Raw genomic sequence first — 19,602 nt, forward strand, 5'->3', positions numbered from 1 at the left:
GCAAACTGAACAACCTTATGTCCGAAAAAGCGAAGTTAAATAAACAAGCTGTGAAAGGGAGCTTGCCTGCCAGAAAATTTTGAAGATGAAATTTTGTTTTGGTCACTTTTTAGGCATTTTTGGCGCAATGATTTTTTTTTTAGTATGCATACTTGGTATCTAACCATGTCCATAAGTCGCTTTGTATGTAGCCAAATACATCAAATTAAAATTGGGTAAAAGATTTGGTTTAAAATAAGTTAGCTTTCTGTATTAAAAAAAATATTCACCACCACAGAAGAATTTCAATAATTTATTTCATGACAATTTATATAGCTTAGTATTGTGTAGCTTTTCAGCACGTTAAACCTTCAAGAATCTATAACGTGTCCTCACCTATAGTATTCTCATGGCACATTGCACTTTATAGTCTATTTCCATCACCACTGAGCATGGAACTAGGATATTTGAGTGAGCGGTGTTTGTTTCATAATATTACATTATTCCTTTTTTTTTGTGATAGCCTACATAAAAGCTTTTTATTCCCTTAATCCACTTTTGAAATATGCTTGCTCAACATCGTTAGTTAGCCTACGCCCTACGTGAATAAAATGTGGTTGAGCGAGCAAAGCAAGCGAGAAAATTTTTCAAAAAAGGAAAAAAATCACATAGGCTATTAAATGTTAGCCTGAATGTAAAATTACAAGCCGAAAAAAGTTGCAAGAACAAAATATGCGTGGGTACTTCCTTGTTTTCAACAACCAAGTTCACAATTAGAGACAATCTAACATCTCATGGTGAAACGTTTTGTTAAAACCACAAAGAAAGCACATCATTCTGCACAATTCATTAATCACTGAAAACATGGAAATGAATGCTCAATAACTGTGCGTGTGTAGGCCTAATAAATTTTAAAAGTGTAAAGGCTGTTTTGTTGGAAAGATTTGAGCGTATTCGTAACAAATGTAGGTCTTCTTTTGTGCTCAGTATGCTTTGTAGCCCCTTGCATTGTAATGGAGTTAAAGATAGAGTCTTGGAAGATTGATGAGTTAAACTTTGGTGTTTTTGATTCGAATTCACAATCCATGGTTTGAGAAGCATTTTAAGCACGTCAATAAAAAAATAAGGGTCTGCTAGTGGGTTTGGGGGGAGGCAAGATGGTGCTCACACGGCCCTAGAGCCATTGATTTGGAGAAAGATGTTACTTTTCTTCTGTTTCTGAAAACATTTTTCTTTTTCCAAGTTACTGCTAGTGCCGAATTGTGGGTATTGTAGGCCTAAAGCTCGAATCACTTGTGGGCCCTTTTTTAAGTGCGTAAAAACGTCTAAGACCTATTTTGGCTTGCAATGGGAGATTAAACGTAGGCCTACTTCAACTAAACCTCTAGCAAGCTATTCGATCGCTAATATGTGAATGGCTGCAGGTTTAGTAATTGATTCAAATTCTCTTCCTTGGTTCCAATCTCAGTTCAACTTCTACGCATATCAAAGTAGCCTATTTCCAGAGAGTAAAATCCTTTATTTTCAGATTGATTCAACATATGCATACGTTAAATTGAATTACTGCTCACTTAAGCAAAACAGCAGTCAGTACATGACACTGACAGTTATTTTTGATTGAATTTTTAACCTCGGACTGAAAAGCTTTTTAAGAGCTTATCCTGGCAGTGTAGCATAAAACGGCTACTTGTAGAAGCATTGAACCACCGACGCAGGCCCGTTCATCAAGATTGACAAAGTGAAGTTTCCGCTTGTTGTTGAAGCGTTGTCTGTGAACTATTTGCATCTACTTGGTGGAAAGCAGTCCTAAGCATCCGTTGCACAAGCACACACCCCGAGAGTCGACCAAGCGCGGCTTGATCTTGAGTCGGGCGCTTTACCACTGAGCTACGGAGCGGATTAGAACAAGCAGTTAGTTTTCACAAAGCAATAGTACTTTAGACGCTATAGCAAAATAACTCATCAAAGCAGTAGGCTACAAAGAGTCAAAGATTACAACTTCAAATTGCAAATAACTTGCGTACATAGACTATACATTACAGCCCATAAAAATTTCAAGACGTTGACCTTTCTCGCTTTTGCATTTGCAAAGTCGTGAGTAATGTTGTCTGTAGCGGACGTTGCTCGTTAGCATGCTCGCCCATATAGGCCTAGAGTCGTCGATGGGACGACAACACTCCTGGGCATGGTTATGGCGAAGAGTGATCGGGATACGATGATCTTCGTGATTGATTCGTTTATTGATTCATTCCAACATAACAAGACTGACGTTGAACGACAGAATCCAGGTAACAGAAGCACCAAACGAAAAACACCGGAACGACAGATAGTCCCACCACCAAAAATTAACACAACGCTCTGTCGTCCTACATTGCCAACTTGACTTCAAACATTAGGAGTTCTTCTTGAGTAAGAAAAAGATCAAAAAGAATGAGCCAGAAATCATGGTTGTAGCTACTTAAAAAGGTCCTAATCTTGATTGGAAGAACGCCACTGTAAGCATTGCATTCGCTAAACACAACCACACAATATAACATAACGGTAAATCTACGTGTGTATAGCCAGAATGCGATTAGGCATTCTTACAAAAATTTAGTGCTTACAATCCCCTGAGTTCAACTCCCTACATTTCTAAGTATGGCGTGGGATTGCGCTAAAAGCCCGCGGTATTTACACAAATCAAGTGGATTCCAGCGCGCGTGACGCCAGAGAGAGTTCTCGGTGCCACATTGTCAAATATGATGAGTAACTTTTTTATTTGAGTTTTTTATGTATTTCCATGAGTAACTTTTTATTTGTGATGGAATTTTCGTGGGCTAAAGCTTCAGCTTGTTCAACTTTATGAAGAATTCAGCACTGCAGACATGCGGACACTGGGTAAAACCACGAGAGGTTGAGAGCCATAGCAAAATTTACGAGCTTTTATTTATTTTATCAAAGAGTCGTCGGCTATGATTCAAACGACGACGACTGTCAGTAAAAAATATTATTACTTTAACTTCTAAAAAGTTGCATAGAAAGCATGTTTTGAAACGGAACTTTAATTTTTTTATTTACAGCTGCCGTTCACAACAGGGATCACGCCTGTCCATTGATCTAAGCCACTAATAACGAGCTTTTGCAACATACAGTAGGCCTACTTATGCCATTGCCTACGTATTATTCAGGACCGGCGCAAGGGTATTTTGTACCCTAAGCAAGCTTCAATTGTTTCGCCCCATTGTGCCACACTCCACTTTAATAAATGAATAAAAGCTATGATTTTTTTTTCTCGAAATACTTGTAACACAATGCTGCCGACCGAAATACAATGTTAGACGAACCAAATATGCGTGGGCCCCTGGACACAAGTAGGTCCCCAGCGAGGGTTGTGAAACAGTAAATAGTGCACCAGGGGCGGTTACCAAGCTGCCCAATTTGACAAAGCAATTTTGCTGTGTTTTTTTTTTAATTCTATTTATGAGTTTAAAAATAAGTGAAAACAAAAATAGCATTTAAATAACTTAATTGAATTTGTTCTGTTATTGTTTTTTCTATTTGAACAATGTTGTCGAGCCAGGAAGGTAACTTTGCTGTTAATCATGCGTGTATGGTGCAACAAAATCCCAAAGGCATATTCTTTATATGAAGCTTACACAAAATAAACTATTTTGAAAAGTAAAATTCCCGACTTGGAATCAGCCCCAGTCCCGCTCACCCAAGCGGCAACGTTGTATCATATGGCTGCATTGCTTGAGCAAACTTTAAAAAAAGATTTCCCAAGCAAACTATTTTGAAGGAAAGAATTGTAGAATTGTTACAACAATATATAATGCTACAAAAAGGAAAAGATTCATGTATTTTAACATCACTCTCCAAAGATTGAATTTAAACAGTTATTTCAATTTTCATCCAATTCGAAAGAAATTGGCTTTCAAAAGAATGTTGAAGGTACGCTGCTTGTAGTAGCAATTTATGGGAACAAATAGCCTACGTGCTCATCATAGTTTAAGGCAGTCACTAAAATACGGTCGCTAAGTTCGTCCATCCGGCGGTCGAAATGTGCAAAAAATGTGATATATAGCCTACAGTAAATAAAAATCATATCGCTATAGCTTTTTCTTCACAACTCATTTGTCTGCAATAAGCGAATGGGTCAATTGTTGCATACAGAAAGAGATGAGCAAGATCACCAGGTTTGGTGATCTTGAAGATCAAGATCAGATCACCAAAACAATGTAATGGTAAAAATTAAGATCGTGATCTTAAATATCAAGATCACTTTTGTATGGGCTACCGGTAGGCTACTTCAAAAAATGCAGTTTTTAAATAATAAGATTGCAAAAAAAGCACACTGTACTCGTAAGCAACCTAAGTAAAGATAATTGGTGTTGCTGACTTTGCTCTTTGAACTGATCGAGCTTTGGCGTAAGAATTATAGAAAGTCAGTGACTGTTGCTATTATCAATCGTCAGTAGCATCAACAGGAAGAGGAGAGTCCTGGAACTTAAAGAAACCACCTTTTATTCGTTGGATATAGTGTCTTTTAAGTGTCTTAATTTGGGGCCCGAGTATCTCATTGGTAGCCTACCTGACCCAAATTATCCTCTCAACAACCCTGTCAATCGTTGTCGTAGTGAAAGTACTCCCAAGGTCACTCCCAAGGGTTAGTTTTTCACCACATCGGTCGTATAGGGCAGTAGGCTATTACCGAACTGGATGTCTGAACATAGTTTGAGCTGCCTTGCAGTTATACTTTCATCAGAGGTTTTCAGACCGTTTAGCCTGTATGGAGCATGGGTGGTTTGATGTATAAATTAAAACTTTGGTCTCCGGGTACTAGGTGTCACTGTAACCTGTTTGTTCTAATCAATCTGTGAGAATGTGATGACACTTGATACTAAAAATAAAGCAAATCATTGGTTTAGTGCTGCAAGCCTTAACGCTTTTGACCTTTTAAATCTAACCTTTTAGCATCTGAAGTGCAAACATTGGAGGACTTGAGCCAAGGAAGAATACAGAGAGGGATTTTTGCGTACGTCCCCTCTTCCAGTCAACATTGTCTCTAAACTTTAAAAATTGTGGCAAATATTAAAGAGCTTTTGCTCGCGATTTCAGATTCGTTGAAATAATTTTTCGATTTTAAATCGTGCTGAAAAGCAAAAATTTTGCGCCTTCGTCGCGAAACATATCGCCTAAGACGCTGTTTAAGAAACTGAAGCTTTCAGTAATGCGAAGTGGGTCTGGGGGGCGACCTCCCAGAAGTATATGTGATGGGATAATCCAATAAGCCCCTTGTCGATGTCAAAATATCGTTCCCCACCCCTGCTTAAATTGCCCCCCCCCCACTTTCAGAAAGTGTCCGGAGCCCCTGGTGGTCACAAAATTACTTTACACGCAGTACCAGTTCTAAAAAATGCCACTATTTAAGAAGTCAACTTAATTTTCTAAGTGGTCTAAGATCGCACAAAAAAGGATCTTAGATCTAGATCACCAAAACAAAAATGATGTTCGAGATCTAGATCATGCCCATCTCTGCATGCAGCTGAATAAATCACACACACTTTGTTACATCATCACCGTAAGTTGCAAACAAAATGGTTCTCGGACGCGACAGCCTTTTCACAGTCACCTTGCCCTTTCTCCAATAGTTTGGTGGCTTTTGGTATTAGATAAACATTCAATCAATCAATCAATCATCAATCATTCTATTTTTCGTCGCATCCGGGACGAAAAAGATACTAACTACAAAAATCGATATAAACCTACCAGCACGTTCATGAACGGGAAAAGGTGGCAAAACCTTGAAAGGTTTAAAACATGCCTGAATGGGAAATCATGTAGAAGGCTATATATCAGTAGTTAGCACGGCCACAAAACCAAAAAAACAAATAACAAAAACAGAGAGAAGCACACATGTAGTAATGAATGACAGCCTAATGAAAAGTGTTGTGGATAAAATTTGCCAGTTCCAATATTGATGTGGATGAGCAGTCATAATAATAATAATAGGATGGAAAAAGAAAACCGGACATACGTAAAAGAAACCCATCCTCAGGCAAAAGCCCGTTTCGATGTAGCCCAGGAGAGCAGGTGTTGAGCTCTTTCTATGGTCAGACTGCACATCACACAGTAGCCTAAGACAATTGAGGTTTGATATCCAGTTTAAGTTATTGTTTCTTGTCCTGGTGGGTGATGGAATGGATGAGGTGGTAGATGATGAGGTTCTGATGGTGTTGATGAAGCTCTCATCCCCTTTTGCGACGTGTCGTGTTGGTTATGGAGTGTTGCGTTTGCTGTTAATATCTACAAACATAAAAGTACAGCACAAGCAATCGATATTATTGTTAGGTAAGCCTAATCTTTTGTAAATAATTTCGGATTTTCACTAAAATAAAGAGAGAATGGTCAATATAAAAGTTGAAGAGCGAAGAAGGATTAAAGGTTTATAATGGAGTGAGGTTTGAGAGAATTTCTCTGAGAATATTTAGATAAATTTATCTGGTCGATACGATTTGCATCTGACCATGATCGTCAAATCAAAAGTAGATATTTGAAAGAGGAAGTGTTTCAATGAATGATCTTGCGAATTTTGACTAGCCGTCATATTTATTAAGGGAAGGTGGGTACGATTTAAATGGAGGTGAAAAAAGACAAAAAGTTAAAGTAATTTATTGGTTTCTTCCAATGGAGTATTTTTCTTCATTCGACGAAAATTTTCGTGTCGGCTGATGTAGCATGGCACTGCAATACAATATAGCACTAAGTTGAGATGCGTTATTGCAATTATTGCAGTGGACAGTAATGGATAAAAGTTTTGATGCAAAACATAAGTTGATTACTTTAGAGTTAATTCAATTCAAAACAAGACCATGGAAAGACTTCAGAGTTTTTAAAGTCCCTTGATTTACTTTTATCTATAAACGTCGCAAATCTATAGGCTACTAGAATCCGATTAAAAGAAAACTTTGAAATGAAGTGCGTAGGCTAGTATAGGCTATATAGAGTATTTTGTTTTAGTCCAATATTTACATCACTTTGCAGCTAAAACGCACAAATTTGAAAGACATCATATAAGCTGCAAGATAAAACTTTATATTAAGGTTTATCTACGTATAAATTTGCCTATTTATTTGCTTTGGATCACTTTTTTTTATAAAGAACTAGGCTACAGTATGCTTGATTCATGATAGGTTGTTTTAATTGCACGAATGTTGTCTAAATATATGCAGTGTCTTCTTACAAAGATGGAGACTACCGTAAAGCAGTAGATCTGAAAACATTTGTGTGTGACCAAGTGGACCCTAACAAATAGCAGTGACAAACAAAATGGCGGCTATTTGTGTCCAGCGCACTCATACAGCCGAACAGGGTTAAATGTATTTTTGACGATAAATGCTTCTGTCATTTCCGTCATGGACAAAATTGTCGACAATGTGATTTAAAATCTTATTTAACTCTGTGTGAATAAGATTTTTGCTTCATCGTTTGTCGTTGCTCGGGACAGACAGACAAAATGTCAAATAACAACAATTTGGAGTGAAATAAACTTCAACCAACAACATTGAAAATTGCTTTCATTTAATAGCGCTGAAGACAAAAACCGTTTCGTTTTCGAAACGTTTGCTGTACATGAGTTTAGTAGCTTATCGTAGGATATGTTTTAGGCTCTTTATTTTTTGGTTAGATTTACCAGGCATTTCAACCATTTCGCTCCCAAAAACAACAAGTTCTGTGAATAACATTAATTAAAAAAGTGGAAATCCCCCTCACCGAAAATGAAAAACATTGAAATCGTTAAAAAGTTGCTTGAAATTTTCCCAAAATCAACGAATGCATTATTTACGAAATGAAAAATTTACTCTTTGCACACTCAGAACAATTGAAACCTGTTAGTTTTGTGCGGATATAGACCTAATCTAAACACTAATGCAAAGAAAGAAATGTCGTTTTGTTTCAAAATTTTTATCACAATATAGCCTAAATCTAAAATATACGCGGTGTTTTGTTTCAGTTCTTATGCCTTTTAAAAAGATTCCAGTCCAAAATTAACGCCTGCACCTATTGTCAACATCACTGAAAGTTTTTACATGGTGACCCGATTAGTGTTTACTCCATTCCACTTGGACGGGGCAGATTCTGAAGTTTGACACGCAAAAGCAAAAAAAATTGTTGATTAGCTTATGTTCCGAACGTTGCTTTGTTTTTCAGACTTGTTGTATCAACTTTATTGGGGTTATGTTCGCGGTGATGATTGTTCGAATGATTCATGGATACCCGGTTATTTACCACAGGTGGGTTTGTAAAATATTGTGACGCCGCAATGATGTCACAGAGAAGCAGAACTGAAATAACAGCCTGTCTTCAAAATAACCTTTCAGCTTTTCACATCGCAAGGAAAATCAATAAAGCCAGTCCTTAGATTCAGGCAAAACTATACTCGGCTGAGCTGACACTGTCTGCCTTGTGAAGCGCTGAAGACAACACAAATGTGCAATGGATACTATAGCAGCGCTAAAACACATATTATTGCAAAAGAAATTTGGAATGAGCTGTAAAATTAATTGTTTGTTTCCAGATGTTCGTCACCACCCTTAGAATTAGGAAACTGGGATGGCAATGACGTCGCGCCAGGCACCAAACGTCATTGCGTTGACGTCAGAAACTATGACATTGATCAATATTCGTACGTCAAGTGTTTTACTGGCACCTCTTGCCGTAACCCCTCGACAGGACGACCACTAGAGGGATATTATTCCACTCCTATTCATCGGCGCTTCAAGCAGACTCATCGAAGTGGCAGGAAAGTCTACTTCAAAATCTCCATTGGCTGCTATTGTAAGAAGACAAGAAGAAGATTCTAAAGAAAATAGGCTTCCTTGGACTTTCCGACCTTGAATTGTGATGTCATTGCTTTCAGTTTATGTAATTTATTCGTTCTTACTAGGGCCATTTTTATTTTGACCTAAAAAAATTTTTTTTGACTTTATTTTTATCAAGTTTTGACTTTATTTTGACCTAACAAAATTGCTTATTTGTAGAGGCCACAGTTGTTCCTTGAATTGATACCACTTAGCCAAACATGATATTTTGTCGATTTCAGACCCAAACGTGTTCAATAAAAGTTTAGTTTGCATTGATTGCGATGCTTATCGCTGCAATCCAGCTTGATGGTGTTTACTTTTCCTCTGGCTTTCAACAAAATACTTTTTATCGCACTTCACTATAAACTCGCAAAAATTGCACTTTAAATCACCCCCGAGAATTGCAAATTTATCAGGAAAACCTCGGCAAATTGTCTAACTGTTGATGATGACGATTTAACTTGCTTAGTCATTTTTGTATTACAAAATGTCAGTAAGCTATTTCTAAAATCCAAACTGTTGATTTTCGAAATGAACACGTTTGCAAAGAGGAAGTGTTTTATTAGAATTATTTAAACAGGTAACAATGAATAAATTGTATCGCAGTTCCTGGTTTGCAATGCTTCTACGAGGATTTTGACAAAAATTACTCTCTAGAAACACAGAATTAAGTTTGTTAAAAACCATAATTTGACAAATTTTGACTGTATTGAAAATTTTGACTTTATTGTCAATTTTAACTTTATTTTGACCTATAAACTTCTTAGAAACAGTTCCCTAGGTGCTGAAAACAACTTTATTTTTTGATTCGTGGACAGACGAGGCCCTTAAAAAAATTTGACTTTATTGACTTTTGCGGGCCCTAGTTATTATTTGACCCGAATGTGATAGCCTATTACTGAAAAACCTCCGAAATAGTAAGCTTATATTTATTTACTTAAATCTTCAAATAACTCTATCCGCCTACCTAGAAGTCGACTTCATCAAAAACAAATTGTCTATTTGTAAATATGAAGTGGTGTTCTTGTCAATACTCACCTTCAAGGGAGCCCGTGAAAATTTCCGAATTTGCAGCATGATTTATAAATTACGACATTGAAAAATTGTTTGTGCTTTATTTGTGCATTATACACTGATTTTGAAATTGTGGGCCTGGTGCGTATTATGAAATTTCAAAAAACGTCTCTCAAAAGTTCACTTTTCTAAGTAAAAAAAAATGTAGCCTATAAGAGTTTAGCCTAAATGCAATATCTATGTTCAAGGCCATGTGAGCACTATCTTGTCCCTACCCCGAAATGCACTAGTGGGTTAGGGTTGTGTATTGATGGCTCTTAAAAATAGGACGAAGTTATAGCCGTAAACTCTTTCAATCTAGGAAATAAATCCACATTCATCATTTCAGCAAAGAATGAACAACTCTGTAGATTCTTTAGAAAAAAAAAGTAGGCTAAATCTGCCAACAATGCAGGATCTGAAAAAAAATTGGAGAAGGACCAAAGTTTTTACAAAAGCAAAACTTATACGATAAATAGACAATCCAAAACTTAAAGTATGAAAATGCAAAGTTGGATAGAGAGGTGTGGGGGGCTTAATTGCTCCCCGGAAATGTTCGACAAAGTTAATCTTGTTTCAGTCAGCTACTTTTTAGGTATTTTGGCGTAAAAAAGTAACCAAAGGTCGCCATGGACGCTATGGTACCATATTTATCAAACTAAAATTAGATTTGGGTAGAAGGTTTGGTTTAAAATGTAAGTTAGCCTACCATTTCAAAAAAACTTTATTCACCACCACAGAAGGATTTCAATAATTTATTTGTTGAAAATTTATAGGCTATAGCCAGGGATGGAGGAACCATTTTAAAAGTAGGTGGGCCCAAAGGCGTAGCATTCAAAGTTAATCAAACTTCTGGGGGGCTTCGCCCCCCAGACCCCCCATAACATTGCTGCATTTCTAATACTTCAAATCGTTTATACATTGTCTTTTCATGATTGCCTTTTGTGCCATCCAGCAAAAAATTTCCGTTTTTATGCCCGATTTGGCCAAACAAATTACAAAATTGTTAAATTGCTCTATAGCGCTGTACAAAATATGGCGATGTAGGCCTACACACAAATAAAAAGGCAAAATACACACACAGTTATAATACCGACCTGGGAGAAATGATCTGCAGCATTATACAGTACGCCTACATGCATGCACTGCATGCTATGTAATGTTATTAGTGTTTTAACCTTAGAGAACAATTAGATTGATTTATAGATTACTCCACCAATCACACGCAACCACACCCACATGTGCTGCTCATCAACAGTTGGGCTCAACAGAAAAGTTTGAAGATTAAATTTCATCATTCACAGGCCAACAAAAAATTTTTTTTTAAAGGCACGCCATGTGAGAGTCATTTTAGGGTATTTCGAGGCCCCTGCTTCCGAAAATGCACTTATTTTTTTCAAATTGGCTCTAGTTTTTGAGATAGCCTACAGCAAAAACATTTTTTTTGCAATTTTGAGCCCCTAAAGATTTAACGTCGTGTCGTTTATTACATAGACAAAACTGAAAGTAATCCCAGGCGCATTTTCGAGTTTTATAAACGCTATTTGGAACCAATCAAGTTGATTACAACTCAAACAAACGGTTATTTAACGTTTACTGGCCTAGTAACAATCAAAATACGACGTGAAGCAAGCCTTAGGATACAATTAAGATGTAGAATATATAACTTGTGCTTTGCGAAGAAGGGGTGTTCTTCCCGGCCATCAGCACAAGGCTGATCACTCGCTAGAACAGCGAGCAGCAGTAACGCTTCGCTAACCATAACGGTGTAGCTTCCACGCTAGCCATTAAGACCTCCAATAAACGATAAGTTTCTGGGCAGCCGATTGTAGCATCGAATAGACAGCGATAGACACGTGTTTCGCCCATGAGGCTGGGCTCATCAGTATCGCACCGTATTCTTGCCTGATGAGCCCAGCCTCATGGGCGAAACACGTGTCTATCGCTGTCTATTCGATGCTACAATCGGCTGCCCAGAAACTTATCGTTTATTGGAGGTCTTAATGGCTAGCGTGGAAGCTACACCGTTATGGTTAGCGAAGCGTTACTGCTGCTCGCTGTTCTAGCGAGTGATCAGCCTTGTGCTGATGGCCGGGAAGAACACCCCTTCTTCACATGTCCTACCCCTGGCACCTGCTGGTTTTGTTGGCTCTTTTCTTTCCACAAAGATAAGAGTTAAACTGACTGGTAAAGCGGCGGTCGATTACCCAACAATTCCACAGCACGTGAAAGCGGGCGGTGCCGATCTGCGTCCTGACATCGTCTTGCAACGCCCTGACGGTGTCACGGTCGTATGTGACGTCACATGTCCGTTCGACAACGGCGCGGATTCTCTTCGAAAAGCCGCCGACAGGAAACACGCAGGGTTGCCAGATGGCCTTTTTTTAGGCCAAATTCCAGAAAACTGGCCTTTTTAAATTGCAGTTGGCCTAAAAAAATGATGAAAATAAGGCCAGAAAATCTGGCCTTATTTGGCCCTTTTTATAGCTGCAAATTTTAACCGGTTTAGAAAGTATTATTTTAAGGAAATTCAATTTCAATTGGATTATAAAGTAGGCCTATCACTTTTTTCCACATGTGCTGTTGATGCAAAATAAAAGAACTTCTCTCTCTCACTTATCATCACTTAGAGCCTGACCTATATTCGTTTTAATTTTAATTAGTGAGTAGAGACATAGGTAGAGAGTAGAGAATGTGTTAGCGGTGGACAGGGCGGTTCTATTAAGTTGCACCATGGCCACCTGGAGATGCGGCCTGATTTGTCACATTTTGCAGATTTTGATTACAGCTACTGCTAGTGCTTGATTGACATTTTTTGAGATGTTTTTACTTTTTGCGGTTTCCTAATGACATAAAACTTTTTTGTTGCCTTGGGGAAGTAGTAGCAAATGAGAAAAAGTTGAAAAACGCAAAATCAGACTGTTATTGAAAATTAACAGTCTGACTAAAATTTTCGAAATCAAATTTACTTTGTTTTTCAACATGTGAGTATGTTAAAACCTATTGTGTCATCTGGGGAAAAGAACAAAGAAAGCGTAAAAATCTAATTTTTAGAAAAATTTATTTAAACGTTCGCCCAAAGTTCGAAAGACCTGGAAATTTCTGCAAAATGTGACAAATCAGGCCGTATCTTTAGGTGGCCATGGTTGCACCTGCCGTAAACCGGCGTAAAGTATAAACTTGCCTTGTTTGTTAATGTGATGTGTTTGCATTCCATTTGTGCAATTTTGTCGTATTTTGTTTGCTGCTAAATAATTTCAAAACCGAGTATTAGTTTTAGTTCTTATGACATCTTAAACGTATTGATTTCGTACTGGGTTGGTCTGTGAATAAGTTTATTATAAAAGCCTACGACAACACATTTCACTGATTGTTGAACACTCCACGTTTACTTCTGATCCGGTTTGCAATACGCAAAATGCTACAGAACGACAGGGAATCTTTGCATTCGTTTATTTTTGATTTTTTAGATTCGTGGTTTTAAACTTCTATGCATCAAATAAGTTTTGATGTGAGTGTAGGCTATATTTTATATTGTTATTGCGAAATTGAATTTTATACATTCTTTAGTTGATACAAGCAGTGTTTTATTTTAATAATTCTTCTGTAGTCATGTATAGCACTGAAAAGAGTTTCCAATCATGTAGTTGTAGATATCCCTGGTAAATATACTCAATAAGACAAATTCATGCTTATTGCTTAGCTAGATGTTCCGAATAGCACTGTTCAGTGTTCATGAATTGAAGTAATAATGGTTTCTAGTTTATCTGCTACTACAGCAATTTTTCATTAATCAAATTATGCAAACGAACCGGTCATTATGCTCTAACAGTGCTAAATTATTATCTGTCATATTTGATCGTAAAATGGCATTTTCAAAAAATTATTTCAATTAAGTTGTTAGCGTTTATTTAGCTTTAGAAGTAAATAAAAAATTTGGCCTTTTTTTGGCCTTATTTTATAATGGATTTGGCCTTACTATAGCTTAAGTATCTGGCAACCCTGGAAACACGACAAGTACGGCGAGTTATGTGTCAACATAAAGGAAGACAGGAAGCGCCCTTGCAGGGACGTCCTGTCACTTCCGTTCGTCGTAGGCTCCCTCGGGAGCTATGCCCCGACGCAGGGCCTCCAAGAGCCCTGCCGGGCCCCGGTGCAGATGTTGCTTCCGGGCCCCCCAGCGCGACATGTCGCGTGATATCTCACCAATCACAAGCAAAATTTGCGGTGCGCGTTCTTACAAAGGATAAATTAGGTTAAAGTATTAACACTCCATTATTTCACAAACAATGCACTATGTAAATATAACTTTAAATTCACAGATACACACTAGTTATACACAAAGATAAAATGCTGTAAAATGCTAAAACACTACATAGTGTAAATATAGCCTCAATAGCGTTGTCAGATATGGAATTCTGCCCTAATTTGAGGAAAAGTTTATAGCTGTTGAAAACAAAAACTTGTATTTTGGATATTTTTTTTAGTCCTGGGCAAAGATCGAAACCCTAACCTTTCCTAACTCTAACCGTTCCTAACTCTGTCAACACCTGATTGTAAGCATGGCAGCAAGTGGGTAAAATCAGCCATTTCGAAGATAAAAATTGCAATACTATCCGACATGGCTGACATAGCATTGCATATGTGTGCTTACAGCTTTACATTAACATACAGGTGCACGGTCGATTGGTCGACAGACATTTGGTCGACAGGACGATTCATTTTAGGGTTAGAGTTAGGTTAACTAACCCTAGTTAACTAACCCTAACCCTAAAATGAATCGTTCTGTCGACCTAACGTCCTGTCGACCAACTGTCTTGTCGACCAATTGTCCTGTCAACCAACTGACCGGGTACCAACATACAATACCATTTCTGACCTTGAAATCTGCAGAGACTAGGGCAGCAAACTTAGGATGAATGCATTGCTATTGTTCATGACATTAAGAAATACCAACTTCATATAAGAAATACCAACTTCAAAATATTAAAAAAATGTCATGCAAAATTGACCTTAACACGCAAATTTAAACATTTTATTGGCCCCCTAAACGCAAAAAAATGAAAATTTTGTTGTTCTAAAAAAGGGCATACCCATGAGGGGGCCCATTCAAAATACAAAACTAATATTAATATAAAAAACAATATTTTATGCAAAACCGACCTGAGCACGCAAATTTAAACATTTTGTCGGGCCCCCCTAAACTCAAAAAATTGAAAATTCTGTAATTTAAAAAAGGGCATAACCTAGGCTACCCATTCGACATACGGAACTAATATAAAAACAATATTTTATGCAAAATTGTTGAAGTCAATCTTTTTATCGCGTGAATTCATACATTTTGTCGGGCCCTCTTGAACTCACCGGGCCCCGGTGCAATGCACCGGTTGTCCTCCCCTCTTGTGGGCCCTGCCCCGACGAGCTCTCGAGCTCTGACGGCCTTGGGCGTTCCTGCTCGTGGGGTAGCAGAGGTGGCTAGAAAAGTGGCCTCCCTCTCAATCGAAGGATCCTTCCGCGTCTGGAAAGCTTGGAACGCCGGGCTCACTTGTGGAGGGGCTACGTCATAGAAAAGACGACTTCAGCGATCAGAAACTTATTCCCTAATAGCGTTGCAGTAAGTATCCGAGCGCGCAAGACAGCAAACCGTTTAGACGCCATAACCTTATATCAATAATTGTCTTAAAATTCATCACTTTATATCATCAACTTATGTCTATAAACCAGTGTCATCTTTTTTATAATGCTCCAGTCTCATCAAACCCAAGCATTCAAAAATGAACAACGGAAAGGAATGAAATGTCTAATGTACATTGTGAATCGAGACTGGTTTAACAGCAATTAAGTAACTTCAATCATCACTATATCTCTATGTATTAATCAATCAATTGTTTCGAATTATCTTACGCTGCCTTCGCCTTGTAACGCTGTTCTTGCCCGCTCGGATCAACCTCGCTCTGCTTTCAACGCATTGATCAACACGATCCCCTGATCAACTCGACGCAGCCTCAAAATTTCCACCCCAATTTTTTACTTTTTCCTGGTAATGTAGCCTATCAGTGCCTCTGGTTTCGATCGCTAGCCTCCCCGACCCAGCTGGGCGAACCTGCCTCAACGTCTGGCCAGTGCACATCCGTGCTCGCCGAATCAAAGCTTACTCTTCTCCAGTGAGTATGTATTACATTCCCACCTATATTTTTTGTTTCTATTGATTAATCGAGCCTCTGCTCCACATTTTTATTTGAATTTCGTCTGCCACGAGAGCCAAATTATCCTTAAATAGTTGACTCTCTTCCTCGTGGTAGACCCCAATTTTATCCGCTCTGCCTACTGGCAGACCGGGTATAAGAGTCAAGTACCTGCGCCGAGGTCGCGTGAGGGAGACGTGGGCGCCGTCCGGCGGTCAATTACCGCCGGTTCCAGCGTCCACACGCGACGGGTCGCCCGGCCCGTCGCAGGCCATCTTTCTGGGCAATGCAGAAAGAGCCTGTCTCCCTGGCCCGCTCCGCCATTCTAAATTTGCGGACGGGCCATATAGTGTTTCGATCCACACTCTCCCTCCACAGGTACCTCGACTCCCCAGCCTGGCCCCCGCGACCTAAGCTGGTGGACTTACCCCTCCGGGTGCATCGTCACCCCTAAATCACGCCGCTCCCCGCCGCCGCGGGGTGTGGCAGGCCGGTTTCTGAAAGTCTTCGACCTGGCTATGTTTGTTTGTGCTCTCTCGCCGTGTCAATTATTTGTACCCGTGCGCTGTTGATGCGAATAAAACAGTTTAACACTATACGGTGCGATACTGATGAGCGCAGCCTCATGGGCGAAACACGTGTCTATCGCTGTCTATTCGATGCTACAATCGGCTGCCCAGAAACTTGTGCTTTGCGTTAATATATTTGTTGACTTCAACAGTATCAGACTTACTAACTAAGCTACCAAGTATAAACAACAAAATGCATAGGCCTACATTGTTTTGCTTAACAAACTAAACGAATAAGCAAAACAAAGCCATCGATGAACAAACGCAATTCTTTATTATGGTAGGCCTTTCATACTGAGCAACACCCATCAAGGTACGAAGGCCATTTATATAATTACAGAATACAAAGCTGTGTTCTTCAATGAAGTAGCTTCTTAAAATTTTAATCCTTGTTACGGAAGAACGTAATCTTGGTTCGAAATTCAATTCTTGGTAATTTCAAAAATTCGAAAAAACTAAGTGCTTGTTTGGAATCAGGGGCCCTAAAATACTCTAAATTGACTCTCACCTTTTGTGCCAATTTTTTTTGTTGGCCTGTGTAATCAAACTAGTGTGTATCAAATGAGTGAAGAGCTTTTTTTGGAACTCCTTTTCTAATTTGCCGTTTTCGCTACCTTTTCAAAGAAATTTGGCTTTTAAAAGTGGGTGGGCCAGGCCCACCCAGAAAATAAAGTAGGTGGGCCCAGGCCCACGTGTTTCCACCATCCCTGGCTATAGCCCAGTATGATGCAGCCTTTCAGCAGGCTAGAACTTCGAAAGTTTATAGGTGTCCCAGGGTGTCCTCACTCACCTCATTCCTAATTCTAAGGAGTTTTTATCCAAGTTGCAAATTTGTTTAGAAAACAGTTACATAATGCCATATGGCATGAAAACTATGTAATTGCAAACTTATAAGCAAAAGCGGCTTTTCCGGTTACCTCTCTCTGAGCTTTGTTTCTATCTGTTTCATTTAGCCTATAGGCCTACTGTGCAAAATCCTTTTTTTTTGTGAAATTGAGGAGAAGCGATAACCAATCAAATTGCATTTTGATAACTAAAAGTAAAACAGATGAAAAATTACATACATTTTTCAACCCAGTCATAGCGCTTGATTGGTTTAATTAAAACCGCTTTTGATGTGTTGTCACATCAAAAACAACTTTGAAAAACACAAAAGAGGTTTACAGTAGGCTAGTAGAATTATAACTTAGGTTAGTTATCAAGAAACCGATGTCATGTCAGTGCGCATTGCACTGTATATTATCTCACGCACGAAAGAGGAAATAAACTTTCTCAAAATTTGCGTTGAATGGTTTTGTTTCGTCTGAAATCGCACATTCGTCATTACCGTGGCCTATTATAAAAAAAAACTTTTCCAAACCACTCTTGCTTCCCTGCTTTTGGATTTTTTTTAACTACGATCTTTATCGTCCAGTGAGTTCTAGAAATGGAGGTGTTGCGGGCGGGAGAAGCTCGGCCACGTGTTCGCCTAAGACAAATGCAACAGATGGAAGTCTGAAGGGCCTCCCCCCCAAAAAAAAATTCACTAGCCTGTTTTTTTTCTTAATTCAAAATTATTGAGGTGTTGCGACCTTGTCATATTTTTAACTGATTGTCCTGCTTTGGTATCATGCACGATATAACGTTTGCGTTTTGTCGCTTCTACCTTTTTCTAGACCTCTGCTATGTTTGTCATAGGCCTATATTGTTTTTTCGTTGTAATGGTCAGAAATAAAAACAAACTGAACTGAGGCAGTTTAAAGAAACGCGATATATTAAAATTTCAAATCAAATTTTGGTTGGGGGTCAGCGACTGCTTCGAGGGCACCAAAAAGAGTCCAAAACAGAAATGTTGAGAACCACTGATCTATGAAGATCCTGCATTATCCTTGCTCAGTTGATCGCTGATGTTCATTATTTTCGCGTCATCACTTGCTCTCCTGCGCTGACAGTGATTCCCGGCATAGAGTTGGGCTACATGAATGACGTTGTGATTCCAGTCTTGTTATAACAACTGGCAACATTTTCATCAGGTTTGCACAATAACAAAAATGTTTCAATGGCTTTCTTGCACAAAACAAACAACCAGTTTTGAAATGATTTAGGACAAAATTCAGCTGGGCGACACCGCTTGTCTGGTAAATAGAGTTTCCATTAACATTTTTCATTACTAAAAGGAGTCATTGTTATCACATCGCATTTTAGTATAAGCAATTAAGCACCCTTCGTCCCAGTAGAGATCACAGGGGGTCCTGGGTCTAGCCTACCTTTTATTTTCTGAAGATTATTGGCTCATTTGTAACGCTTGCCATGTTGTTTTGCGACAGTGGCTGAAATCAAATTCAAACGACGTCATTTTACAATAAAATTACTTTAAGCCAGTCATTCAACAGATTGCTGGGAAACCAATAGTCAGTTCGAATCGGTCGGTCCGTCATCATGTCAGAAGTAGATGCAATGTAGCCTGTACTGGACCATTCCGAGTTGTGACGGGCAAAACCGGACAGTGGACATGCTGGTGGATTCATCAGCTGCAGTGTGAATGACGCAGGGTTTTGGTCTACCTTGATCGACAAAATCAAATTACTTCAACTCTTGTCTGTGGTTGAAGCTTATGCAAGATTAAACCAATCTAAGGTGTTGCTCCCGAGAATAGACTTGGGGACTTCCAGCTACTGGTCATCTGCAGGGAGGGGGTGCCTATCGCGGTTCATTGCCCCTCAATTCGCCTTCTGGCGACCTTCACAAACGCTTCAAAAGCGCACAATTTCTGATCTAATTTTTGGTTTGATCGAAAATAGATAAATGTTTGTGATGATCTCGCTAAGCAACCAGTGGAATCTATGGACGATAAGAAAATGTCTTCCTTGTTTGAGCTTGTGAGACCGAGGGTCTAATCTTTCACCAACCCAACTTGACGATATTCTCGGAATACACTGTACGGCTACTAGAGAGCAGTCAGGTTTCATCATCCAAGACACAGATCTTCTACTT

The sequence above is a fragment of the Aplidium turbinatum genome, chromosome 3 (assembly GCF_918807975.1).
Source record: "Aplidium turbinatum chromosome 3, kaAplTurb1.1, whole genome shotgun sequence".
NCBI lineage: Eukaryota > Metazoa > Chordata > Ascidiacea > Aplousobranchia > Polyclinidae > Aplidium > Aplidium turbinatum.